The 11,785-nt window shown below is 48.5% G+C and overlaps 1 pseudogene; it reads right to left on the bottom strand.

The window, feature by feature from the left end:
- Nucleotides 1-1,173: 1,173 nt before the first annotated feature.
- On the bottom strand, nt 1,174-9,132 carry LOC149353780 (uncharacterized; annotated as a pseudogene).
- Nucleotides 9,133-11,785: the final 2,653 nt, after the last annotated feature.

Genomic DNA, 11,785 nt, shown 5'->3' with positions numbered 1-11,785 from the left:
CCTTTTCTCTGGCGCGCCCTCAGTCAAAAGTGGCCGGTCCGTAAAATTCGGGAAGAGTGCAATGCGGAATTGATCGGGCTTTTCTTGGAGCACAGCGGCAAGGCGTAGTAAATAGTGGCGATAACGACAATCATTCCAGCGTCTTACATTTCGTATCAGGAACCAGTAGCATTTTTCGGAAATTTAACAGTTTTTAATACTTTACATCGTACCACTTCTTTTATTTTACCCGAGCATCACATTGTGCGCTAATGACTACCAAAAAGAAGTGCAGCGCTGGAAATTGGTGCTTCCATAAAAAAACAACACATATAAAATAAAGGCTTTATCACCAGTATATACAAAAGCAATTCTATGTGACAACCTACAATAAGCAGATGCCGAAAAGAAACTTTATTCGTTAAAACAAAAATTGTCCGCAGAAAGGAGTGCTGGATTCCAGGAGATTGTGCGAGAAAAGAAAAAAGAGTCCGCGGTCACGCACGGCTCCCTAGAACAGATTGACGAAAATTTCTTTCTCAAAGAAAGGACATCAAGAATACACTGCGCATTGCCTGTTACAGGGAACTAGTTTTTAACAAATAGCCTTGCGATAAACGGAACCACCATTTATTAAAATTTTTCTGGCACACTAGCATATATAATTAAATGAGGAGGATCCCCCCAAAAAAGATCCTGCATTACCCAATGGAGTGTGGTGTGCACTACAGCATGGTGAACAGAAAAACCAATTTCTGCAATCGAAAAGGGAAGTGCCAGCAGGGCTCCATTCCTCACTTCTCAAGAGCCTCAAAAAAAAATTGCAGATGACTGCGACAGTCGGCAGATCCAAAATTTGCACGCAGCTCTTTACACGCCAGCTACCACCGCTGACAGCTGCCATCGCTGCCACCACTGACACTATGCAGGATCTTCCCATGGCAGCCATCTTTCGTATCGCGTTTCGCTCTGCCATTTGAACAACCGGCTACGCCGCCAACTCCGACGACGACTACGACGCGGAACACACGAATGGGCGCTTTAGAGCTCCATTCAAAATTTGACCTACTCTCCGCGCTCCTGACAAAACCATATCATTAATACAATAACCTAGCTCTCAGTGTCTCATCTACCTGATCAATACCTATATCACCACTTATGCGGGACTGTTGTGCCCTAAGGAAGTTCTTGCCTTCAGCCATGCACACCAATGCCACGAACACCAACTCCGGCTCCCTTTCCGAACGAGTACTGCCCGAAGCCGGCCTGGTGTCCGGACGCGCCGTTGTTTAATCCAGACGAACCCTGCTTGTGGCCTTAGCCGAAGCTCTTGCTATCGCTAGAAGAGAATCCGGAGCTGCGGCTAGAAGCGCGGTTTTGACTGTAAGCATTAAAGTTGCGGTTTGAAGCTCCGCCAGCGAACGCTCCTGATCCCTGGTCGTGCCCAGAGGCACTACCCTTTTACCTTGTCGGGGTGGATTCAGCAGAAGAGCCAGATCCTGAGTGGAAACAACCACCGATGCCACTTCCAAGACCGGCTCCTGCGAGTCCTCGGGTGCCGACCACTCCAGGCTCCACATTCTCCAAGACCCGCGGCTCCACTGCCAATGAGGGCGGGGCTTCCAAGGCCAGCACTGGTAAGACCAGCACCACCGAGACCAGCTCCATCGTTACCATCGCCCCAGAAACCGGAACCAGCTGTACCAGCTCCCCGGAGAGCAGCTGCCCCAACAGGAACTCCACCAAGGCCAGCTCCAGGCAGACCGGGGCCGACCGGACCGGCGCCCGCGCTTGCGCCCAGAACACCGACGCCTCCGAGTCGTACGCCACCACCTTGTTGTTGTTGTTGTTGCCTTGGTGGCATGGCACATACCCACGACAGGGGATTGGCCAGGGTTCAGTGAGGAGAGCCCAAAGAAGGCAAATTGTTGCCAAGCTAATGGATTACCTTGTGGTGCCAAGCTAATGATTTAACTTTGGGTACATATACCGAGGAATTAAAGGTGGAATTATGGATAAAAAGAAATTACGGGAAGAAATGAATGAAAAAAAAACCAACGGGCATAAAGATTAGAGAATTGAATACAAGAAAAATTTTGAATGATTTTGCAATGCGGACATTTTGGGTACCATTAGCAAGGAAACCTGCCGGTAGCAATTACGTAATTGTGGAGGAAATCGCAAACTTGATGCAATGCGAAACCTGTGGCGCTAGCACCGAAGGAGAGAAGAAGCGGAACCGACAAAGTGAGGCCCATTCGAGAAATTGAAATTTCGAGATACGTCCTTCTCTGAAATGCAAACCTCCGCCAATACAGTAGGAAATGGTCCAGTGTTTCCACCTCTCCACAAGTCGCACAAAGGTTTGAGGGACTGAACCCGCATGTGTATAAATAAAGATTTAAGCGGGGAATTCTGCACCGCAGGAGTGTCATTGCAACCTCACACTGCCGGGATTTACATGCACGAACCTTCCATAGGTATGTGAGATGGTGGTAGTCAACAGTAGAGAGCAAGGGATTGTTGCACATAGTGGTAATATGCTGAAAGCGCTGAAAGCGAGATATTCCGAAAATAATCAGATTAGGGACGCTACAGGCGACCCGTGCATTGAGAGCAGATTTTGCTAAAAATTCTGCTGCATCGTTTTGAAAAATACCGCAGTGACCTGGGATCCAAACGAAGCGCACCTCTTTCACCCATCCAGGAATGAAATACTTCAATGAGCGGCTCAAGAGATCATCCCGTTTAGAATCCAGCGCCAGCAACACAGAGAGGCAATCTGACAGGAATATCACCTGGGAGACACTGGGGGGAATCTTTAAAGCAGCCAGCCCAAAAGTCATAAACTCCGCTAGAAATATGGGAGTGTAATCCGGGACTCGAAGTGAATAACTCCAAGAGAGATCCTCAGAAAAAACGCCAACGGCTGCGTTCTGGCCAGCCCCGGACGCATCTGTAGCAATCACACTGTGGTGGGGGAAAGAGTCAAGGTGTTCTGAGAGGAGACTAAGTAGTGTCCTGGACGGGAGATGCTTTGCATTAGGTGGGAAAACATAATCAAAAGCAATATCCACAGGGGACGTTGCAGAACCTACTCTACACACAAAACTGAGATCTGTACCAAGGATCGATAAAATTGTTTGAGTAAAAACGACCTGAGGGAGGCGGAACCTTGGCCAATGATGACTAAAAAAAAGAGTGCCGGGTGGGAAACAAAAATAGGTGTAGCCACACCAGAAGCAGACTCAACTGCCCGTAAGAAAGTCCTGACAGTTAATAGCTGAAAACGAGAGTTAATGTCCGGAATACGAGCCTCCAGGTAAAGAACTGCGGTGGAAACTGACTGAGGGAGACCAAGGCAGAGGCGCAGTGCATGCCTTTCTAACAGCTGCAACGCACGGAGCTTGTATTTGGCGGACCCAGAAAAGAGTATGCAGCCAAATTCCAAAATTCGTCTGACATAGGCCTTGTAAAGGAGTAGGAGCGTGTCCCGACGCATGCCAAATCTCCTATTGCTTATTCGAAGTAGCCGATCCAGCGCACGCTCTCCTTTCTCAACGTTACTCTTGAAGTGGGGCCGCCAGTCCATACTAGCATAATAAATTAGCCTAGATACCGCAAGGATTCCACCTGCGGTGTATTGTCCGTGCGATATTGTAACGATATATATAAGGGCATGTTGGATTGAAAAACTAACACACTGCTTTTATGCAGATTTAACACCAGATTAATGTTATTAAGCCAAACCTCGAGAGCATTGAGGTAAGTCTGAAGACAGCGATACAGGGCATGAATGTCGGTTGCCGAGGCAAAGAAGGCAATGTCATCTGCATAAACATAAACTGTAACGTCAGGGTGGATGCGAATGTCACAAATCAGAATATTGAAAAGAAGTGGCGAAAGCACAGAACCTTGTGGCACACCTCTGGTCTTCGTGTAGGTGTCTGAAGTGAAGGAGCCGTCACTGCAAAAAAACTGCCGTCCCGCTAAAAATTCACGGATCCAAGCATAAACATAGTACGGCGGGTGTAGTGTTGACAATTCCGTGAGAAGGATAGAATGTTCGGCACTGTCATATGCTTTAGTAATGTCAAGCTTTATTAACGCTGATACTTCGTTGTTTCGCATAGCAAGGCGGATTCTGCTCTCTAAATCAACATGGGCAGACCATATATAGCATCAGCGGCGAAAGCAAATCTGGGCTGGACACAATGCATTGGTCTCTGAAACATGCTTTGACAGGCGGCTGTGCACAATTCTTTCCACGAGCTTTACCAAATTGGATGTTAGAGCTATCGGCCGAATGTTATCAAGATGGAATCCTTTTTTTGAATCTTTTAAGAGTAATACTATTTTCGCCACCTTCGAGGAGTGCGGCAGCCATGCAGCTTCCAATGAAGCGTTGACCAGATCGAGGAGGTCCTGAGTGAATTCTTGAGCTAAGATTTTCAACATACCGACCGTAATACCGTCCGAACCCGGAGCCGAAGATTGCATCGAAGAAACTACAGTTAGTAGTTCTGATTTATCAACCGCCACATAGTCTGAACAGGGGAAGGGGTCGAACAGGGGCACTCTGCGCTGCTCCTGAAAGCGTAACGCGAGCCCTTGTGCGATTCGCTCTAACTTATCTTTGGCCTCATGCGGAGACAGTACAGCCGAGCTTGTTAACTGCATGGCTGATGAGTGGATATTCCGTTCCATAAAACGGTACAAAGCCTTCCTATTGTTTGGGGCTGACAAATAGGTATTCAAATTTTGATTGTAGTCATCCTTTGCCTTTGCTATTGTTCTCTTAAACGAGGCCGAGAAAAATTTATAGTTGATCCAATTAGCAGGGCTCTGGTTATGTGAAAGACTCTTCCATGCTGCTTTCCTACGGTGGAAGGCTGTCTCACACGCTGCGTTCCACCATGGGGATGGTGATTTATTGCTAACACCAGACCGCACAATGAACTGTGGACTCTCTGTAGCCTTCAAAACAGAATGAAACACTCGCTGAGCACTGTCATTTCCGTCGGAACAAACATCAGATGAAAGGGAAGCGCGTAAAGATGATTTGTAGGCTGCAAGATTACCTAACTTTCGGGCAGAACCCTGATCATGGAGTGAGCGCACCAAGATGGTGAAAATAATTGGCAAGTGGTCACTAGACGTACCACTGTCAACTGTGGACCATGCCCCTATACCTACCCCACCTGCTGCCAAGGACAAATCGAGAACTCAACTCGAATTTCTACGGATGAAGGTTATGGCCCGATAATTGAAGCACCGCACATTATTTGCCGATATCCATGTCCATAACATCTGACCATGAGACTCAGTGTAGGTATCCCAGACAACGTGATGTGAATTAAAGTCTCCAGCAATAATGACCCTATTAGAGTTGCCAAGCTAGCTGTCCAGGTGGTCTGTTCTGTTCACTCCTGCTGGATAATATACGTTAGCAACTGTGACAGGAGCACAGTGCGGCGAAATAAGATCAACAGCTAAGAGCTCGCAGTCGGGAAGCATAACCTTTTTATTAATTGATGCGCGGTGACACAGTTTTGAAGAAATCAGGGTCACTAACCCACCGCCCCTACCATTTATGCGGTCCGCTCGAAAAACAGGAAACCTATTTAATGAAAATGATTTTACAGAGGAGAGCCAAGTTTCTTGTAAGAGCACTATATCTGGATTATGGGAAGATAAAAGAAGTTTTAAATGTGTAAGAGAAGAAGCAAGAGATCGGCAATTCTATTGTAGAACCTTTACACCAGCCATGATAACTAGTCGAGAATAGAGGCTGAAACAGCCTCCTTCAGCATATCAGACTTCGAGGAGACTTTAGCAGGCCCTTTTCTAGTCTTGAACTGGGGAACGAAGGACTTAGAAGGAGAGTTGGAAGCACGACGCTTCTGTGTAGGGCAGGTCATTTCCACATCAGTAGTACAGACACTGCTGCGAGGAAGAGTAACTGGGACGCTATCAAGAGGTGGCACGGGAGTCGGTATATTGGAAGATGATGATCCCAATCAAACTTTCAGCACAGGGTTGAAGTGAAGTTGCCACTGGCGGCACTGCAGGTGGGGGATGACAAACTGCCTGACTCGCAGCAATCTCAGACAAAGCCTGAGTAAAGCTGCTGAGCATACGCTCTACCACAACTGACAGTGCTTTTTCGACGCTTGACACAATCTTGGCAGACAGCGTGGCTTCAAGGTCGGGAGCAGAGGAACGCACAAGGCTGGCGTAAGAATGATTTCTGCGGTTAAGTAGCGCATGAGCGTCTGCTCGGGAACATCTATTTTGCTCAATTAATTCCAATAAACTCTGCTCCTGTGACCGTCTTTCGCAAGTGGCATCATCAGCACTGTGGGCGTTACTGCACAAGCAACAGATGGGTTCACCAGCAGTGCAGCTGTCGGAAGAGTGTCCTTCACCACACACCCGGTATCTTGTCGCCGACTTACAGGCTTTACCACTATGTCCAAATCGCCAACAGTTTGTGCATTGCCGAGGACGAGGATGCAACGGGTCCACGCGATATACAATAGGCAATATTTTCAGCTCAGAGGGGCAGGTGCGACCAGCAAAAGTTGTAATTACTGACTCTAGCAACACGCACTCCCGCGACCTCGCGCGAGCAGCGATATACAGAAATAACCCCGGCTCCTGCGTCCTGGAATTCCTCCAGAATTTCTTGGGCGGAAGATGACGGGTCCACTCTACGGACAATACTTTTGGTGCACGCAAGCTGTTCCGGAATGAAGGCCTTAACTGGAACTGCAGTAAAAGTACGACACCGAAGCAGATCCGACACACACTCAATGTTTGCCGACTTGCAAAGAATACAACGCCTCCCTAAAGGTCGCACTTCAGAGATGTTGAGATAGTAATTCGACAGACTCTTCAGTTCGTGCTCTATCGCTTTGGAATTCTTCATTTTTAGTACTCTATCACCTAAAGGTAAGAGCGCCACCGGAATTGCATCTACACCATTCCTCCCAAATGAAGTCACAGGCAAGCTTTCGACCGGCAGGCTGGCGAACCAAGCTTCCGAGCCCCCACCCGGGGAGGTGAAAGCCATGCCTACAGCCAGCACAAAGGCAACCTCACATTAGTCAAATGTACAGTGCTACCCTGAATCCTGACCAAAAAATCCCCGAACGTGGAACGGCCTCACCAAACAGAAACGCCCGGCACCACCAGGAACCAAAGCAGATAGGCAGGCAGTACGAGTAGTAGCAGGGCTCGCAGGTAGATATTCTTCTTCTTCTTCTTCACCATATGAAAATGGCACATACCCACGCGGGGAGATTGGCCAGGGTACGGTGGTGAATGCCAAGGAAAAAAAAAGCGGGAAAAAAACTAAGTTGTTGTTGTTGTTGTCCCATCATTATTTTCTTGTTTAACATTTTGTGCACCTATCAGTTGCCGCCTGTGCTTGGTCAATCCCCCACAGTGGGTACGCGCCATTATTTAGAGGACAACAACAACAACAAGAGGTAGATCTACGGGCGGCGCTAGCGCTTCGGGCTCGCCTAAACGTCTTTTACGTCGTCTTTCTTGCTGACCTTGTTCTTTACAGCATCTTCGGAAAAAAGGTTACTGGCCACAAGGGCGGTGAGTACAGCGACAGGGAAGATTTGCACCTGGAGTAGCAATAAAAAGATATTTGTGATCTTAGCCAATATCATGGTTGATATGCACCGAAATTTTCTTCGCCCGAAAATTCACGTGACCAGGCATCAGTTAGAGAAGAAGAGCACTTTTTCTTGCTGTGTTGTTGACCTGAATGCATGGAATTTGAACTGCTTTCAGTTTAGGCGCAGGAACCGCAAGGGGTGTGTCGTTATAAAACTTCAGAGGCAGTACTCTTGCGTGCTGATAAGAGATGAGGGCTATTATCAACTGCACCTCTCTAATAAACTTCATCATAATGGAGAACCGATAATGATGCTGACCCCTTCAACGTCCGGAATGTGTACTAAGAAAATGTTTTTCAAGTGTGGTGCTGGGTGAGAAAACACTTCACTTGTTGAAAAAAGAAAAATATTGTAAGAGGTCAATACATTAGCATGCGATGCGGAGGACGGTGCGGGGCTTTGTGGCTAGTAATAGGCAGGCATAGGTGGGCGCCATACTGTGGGTAAAGCGGAGAGCCGTTGGGGAGAGAGGCGCTACAGTGCGTGTGATAAACAACGGATCGTCAGAAACGAAGGGTGATGTCAGGAACATTACCTTTGCGCGCAGTCGAAAAACTACGCTCGACCCGACACTGTACCTTCAAGGAACCGTCGGCAACACCAGCGGCCTCCTGTAATCCGAAAAAAGTCGCGACGAGACGTGCGAGTCCCTTCCGACGCCAGCTATACGCGCTCAGATGAGACCGGACAAGGCTGCCTACACGAGAGCGGCGCCATCGCGGAACAAGAGTCTGCGCAAGCCTACACGGATTATGGACTGGACGATGAGTGGTGAGGCAAGCATATATGGACGAACCACTTTCCTCTGCCGCGCCATCAGTCAAGTGGCCCGCCTGTATAATTCGGGAAGAGTGCAATGTGGCAGACAGCAAGTTTTGTCGCGCAGCAAAGCGGCAAGGCGTAGTAAATAGAGGCCATAGCGAAAATCATTCCAGCGTCTTACATTTCGTATCATACACCAGTAGCATTTTTCGGAAATTTAATAGTTTTTGATACTGAACTGCGTACAACTTCAATTATTTTACTTGGATATCACATTTTGGATATCACGACTGCCGAATAGGGCGGGGCTTCCGAGCCAAGCAGGAGCAAAACCAGCACCACCGGTACTAGCTCCTGCGAGGCCAGCGCCGCCGTAACCGGCACCAGCCATGCCAACTCCCCCGAGACCAGCTGCTCGAAGACCAACTCCACCAAGGCCAGCTCCAGCCAGACCGACAAGGACAAGATCGGCGCCCACTCTTGCAAAGAGAACATCGGCACCGCCGAATCCTACGCCACCACCTCGGAGACCTCCGCGTGTCCAAACCTCTCTTACCTCGTCCTTCTTGCTGACCTTGTTCTTTGCAGCATCTTCGGCAAAAACGCTACTAGCCACAAGGACGGTAACCCCAGCGATGGCGAAGATGTGCAGCTGGAGTGGCAATAAAAAGACATTGGTGATCTTAGCTAATATCATGGTTGATATGCACCGAAATTTTCTTCACCCAAAAATTCACCTGACCAGGCATATGTTACAAAAGAAGAGCATTTTTCTTGCTGTGTTCTTGATCTGAACGCTTGAAGTTCGTGCTGCTTCCAGCTCAGGCCCAAGAACCGCAAAGGGTGTGTCATTATAAAACTTCAGAGGCAGTATTCTTGACTGCTGACAAGATGGGGGGGCCTTATGAACTGTTAATAACCTTCAACATATTGGAGAGCCGATAATAATGCTGACCTCTTCAACGCCCGGCATGTGTACTAAGAAAAATTATATCAAGTGTGGTGCTGGGCGAGAAAACACATCACTTGATGAAAAAAAAAAACATTTTGTAAGCAGTCAACAGGTAAGCATGCGATGCGCAGAACGGTGCGGGGCTATATGGCTGATAATAGGGAGGCTTTGTGCGCGCAAGATTTTGGGACAAAGCCGAAAGCCATCGGGAAGACAAGCGCCACAGTGTGCGTGCTGATCAACGGATCGTCAGAAAGGAAGAGTAACGGCAGGGACATTACCTTTGTGCGCAGTCGAAAAACTCCCCTCGACCAGACACCGTGCCTTCAAGAAACCGCCGGCAACAGGGGTAACATCCTGTCCTCCTAAGGAAGTCGCGACGAGACGCACTTGTCCCTTCAGAAGCCAGCTAGACGCGTTCAGATTAGACCCGAGAAGGCTGCCTACAAGATAGAGCACCGCTTCGCGGGGACAAGCGTCAGCGCAAGCCTGCACGCATTGCGGAGACGACGACAAGTGGCGAGGCAGGCACATATGTACGGACGACTTTCGTCTGACGCGCCCTCAGTCAAAAGTGGCCGTTCCGTAAAATTAGGGAAAAGTGCAATGCGGCAGACAGCGGGTTTTTTCACGCAGCAAAGCGGCAAGGCGTAGTAAATAGAGGCCATAGCGAAAATCATTCCAGCGTCTTGCATTTCGTAGCATACACCATTAGCATTTTTCGGAAATTTGATAGTTTATAACATTTTACTGCGCATAACCACAGCGACGGCGCGAGGTGCGCCACCGTTTCTCCACTGTCGTTACGTCATCGTCTCACGTGGTGTGACGTCATGTATCACGTGATTTGGAGGCGCATAACCACGGTGAAGGGCTGAAGTGGTAGCTAAAGTAGTATGCTTCGCATAAAAGAAAAATATTGTAAGAGGTGAATAGATCAGCATGCGACGCGGAGGAGGGTGTGGGGCTTTGTGGCTAGTAACAGGCAAGCATATGTGGGCGGCAGATTGTGGGTAAAGCCGAGAGCCGGTGGGGAGACAGGCGCTACAGTTCGGGTGATGATCAACGGATCATCAGAAACGAAGAGTGATGTCAGGAACATTACCTTTATGCGCAGTCGAAAAACTACCCTCGACCCGACACTGTACCTTCAAGGAACCGTCGGCAACACCAGCGGCATCCTGCAACCCGAAAGAAGTCGCGACGAGACGCACGTGTCCCTTCTGATGCCAGCTAGACGCGCTCAGGTTATACCGGACATGGCTGCCTACAAGAGAGCGCAGCTTTCGCGTGGACAAGTGTCAGCGCAAGCCTGCACGGATTGTGGAGACGACGACGAGCAAGACACAGGCACATATGGACGGATCACTTTCCTCTCCCGCGCCTTCAATCAAGTGGCCGGTCTGTAAAATTCGGGAAGAGTGCAGTGTGGCAGACAGCGGGTTCTTTCACGCAGCAAAGCGGCAAGGCGTAGTAAATAGAAGCCATAGCGAAAATCATTCCAGCGTCTTGCATTTCGTAGCATACACCAGTAGCATTTTTCGGAAATTTAATAGTTTTTATACTGAACTGCGTACCACTTCAATTATTTTACTTGAATATCACATTTTGGATATCACTACTGCCGTTAAGGGTGGGGCTTCGGAGCCCAGCAGTGGCAAAACCAGCACCACCGGTACTACCTCCTGCGAGACCAGCGCCGCCGTAACCGCCACCAGCTATGCCAGCTCCCTCGAGACCAGCTGTGCAGCTGGAGTGGCAATAAAAACACATTTCTGATCTTAGCTAACATCATGGTTGATATGCACCGAAACTTTCTTTACCCCAAAAATTAACATGACCAGGCGTATGTTAGAAAAGAAGAGCATTTTTTCTTGCTGTGTTCTTGATCAAAATGCATGAAATTTGTACTCCTTTCAGCTCAGGCACAAGAACCCCAAAGGGTGTGTCATAAAACTTCAGAGGTAGTACCGTTGTCTGGTGAGAAGATATGGGGAGTATTATGAACTGTTAATAAACTTCACCATATTGGAGAGCCGATAATAATGCTGACCCCTTTAACGTCCGGAATGTGTACTAAGAAAAATTGCATCAAGTGTGGTGTTGTCGAGAAAACACATCACTTGTTGAAAAAAAATATATTGTAGGCAGTCAATAGGTAAACATGCGACGCGCTGGACGGTGCGGGGTAAAGTGGCTGATAAGAAGCCGGCATTTGTGGGCGCCAGGTTTTGGGACAAAGCCGAAAGCCGTCGGGAAGACTGGTGCTACAGTGTGGGTGGTGATCAACGGATCGTCCGAAAACAAGAGTAATGGCAGGGACATTACCATTGTGCGCAGTCGAAAAACTCCCCTCGACCGGACACCGTGCCTTCAAGAAACCGCCGAAAGAGCTGTA

This window comes from Amblyomma mixtum, chromosome 3 (assembly GCF_055824585.1).
Source record: "Amblyomma mixtum isolate Tamu chromosome 3, ASM5582458v1, whole genome shotgun sequence".
Taxonomy (NCBI): domain Eukaryota; kingdom Metazoa; phylum Arthropoda; class Arachnida; order Ixodida; family Ixodidae; genus Amblyomma; species Amblyomma mixtum.
This window is presented reverse-complemented; position numbering and strand designations above follow the sequence as displayed.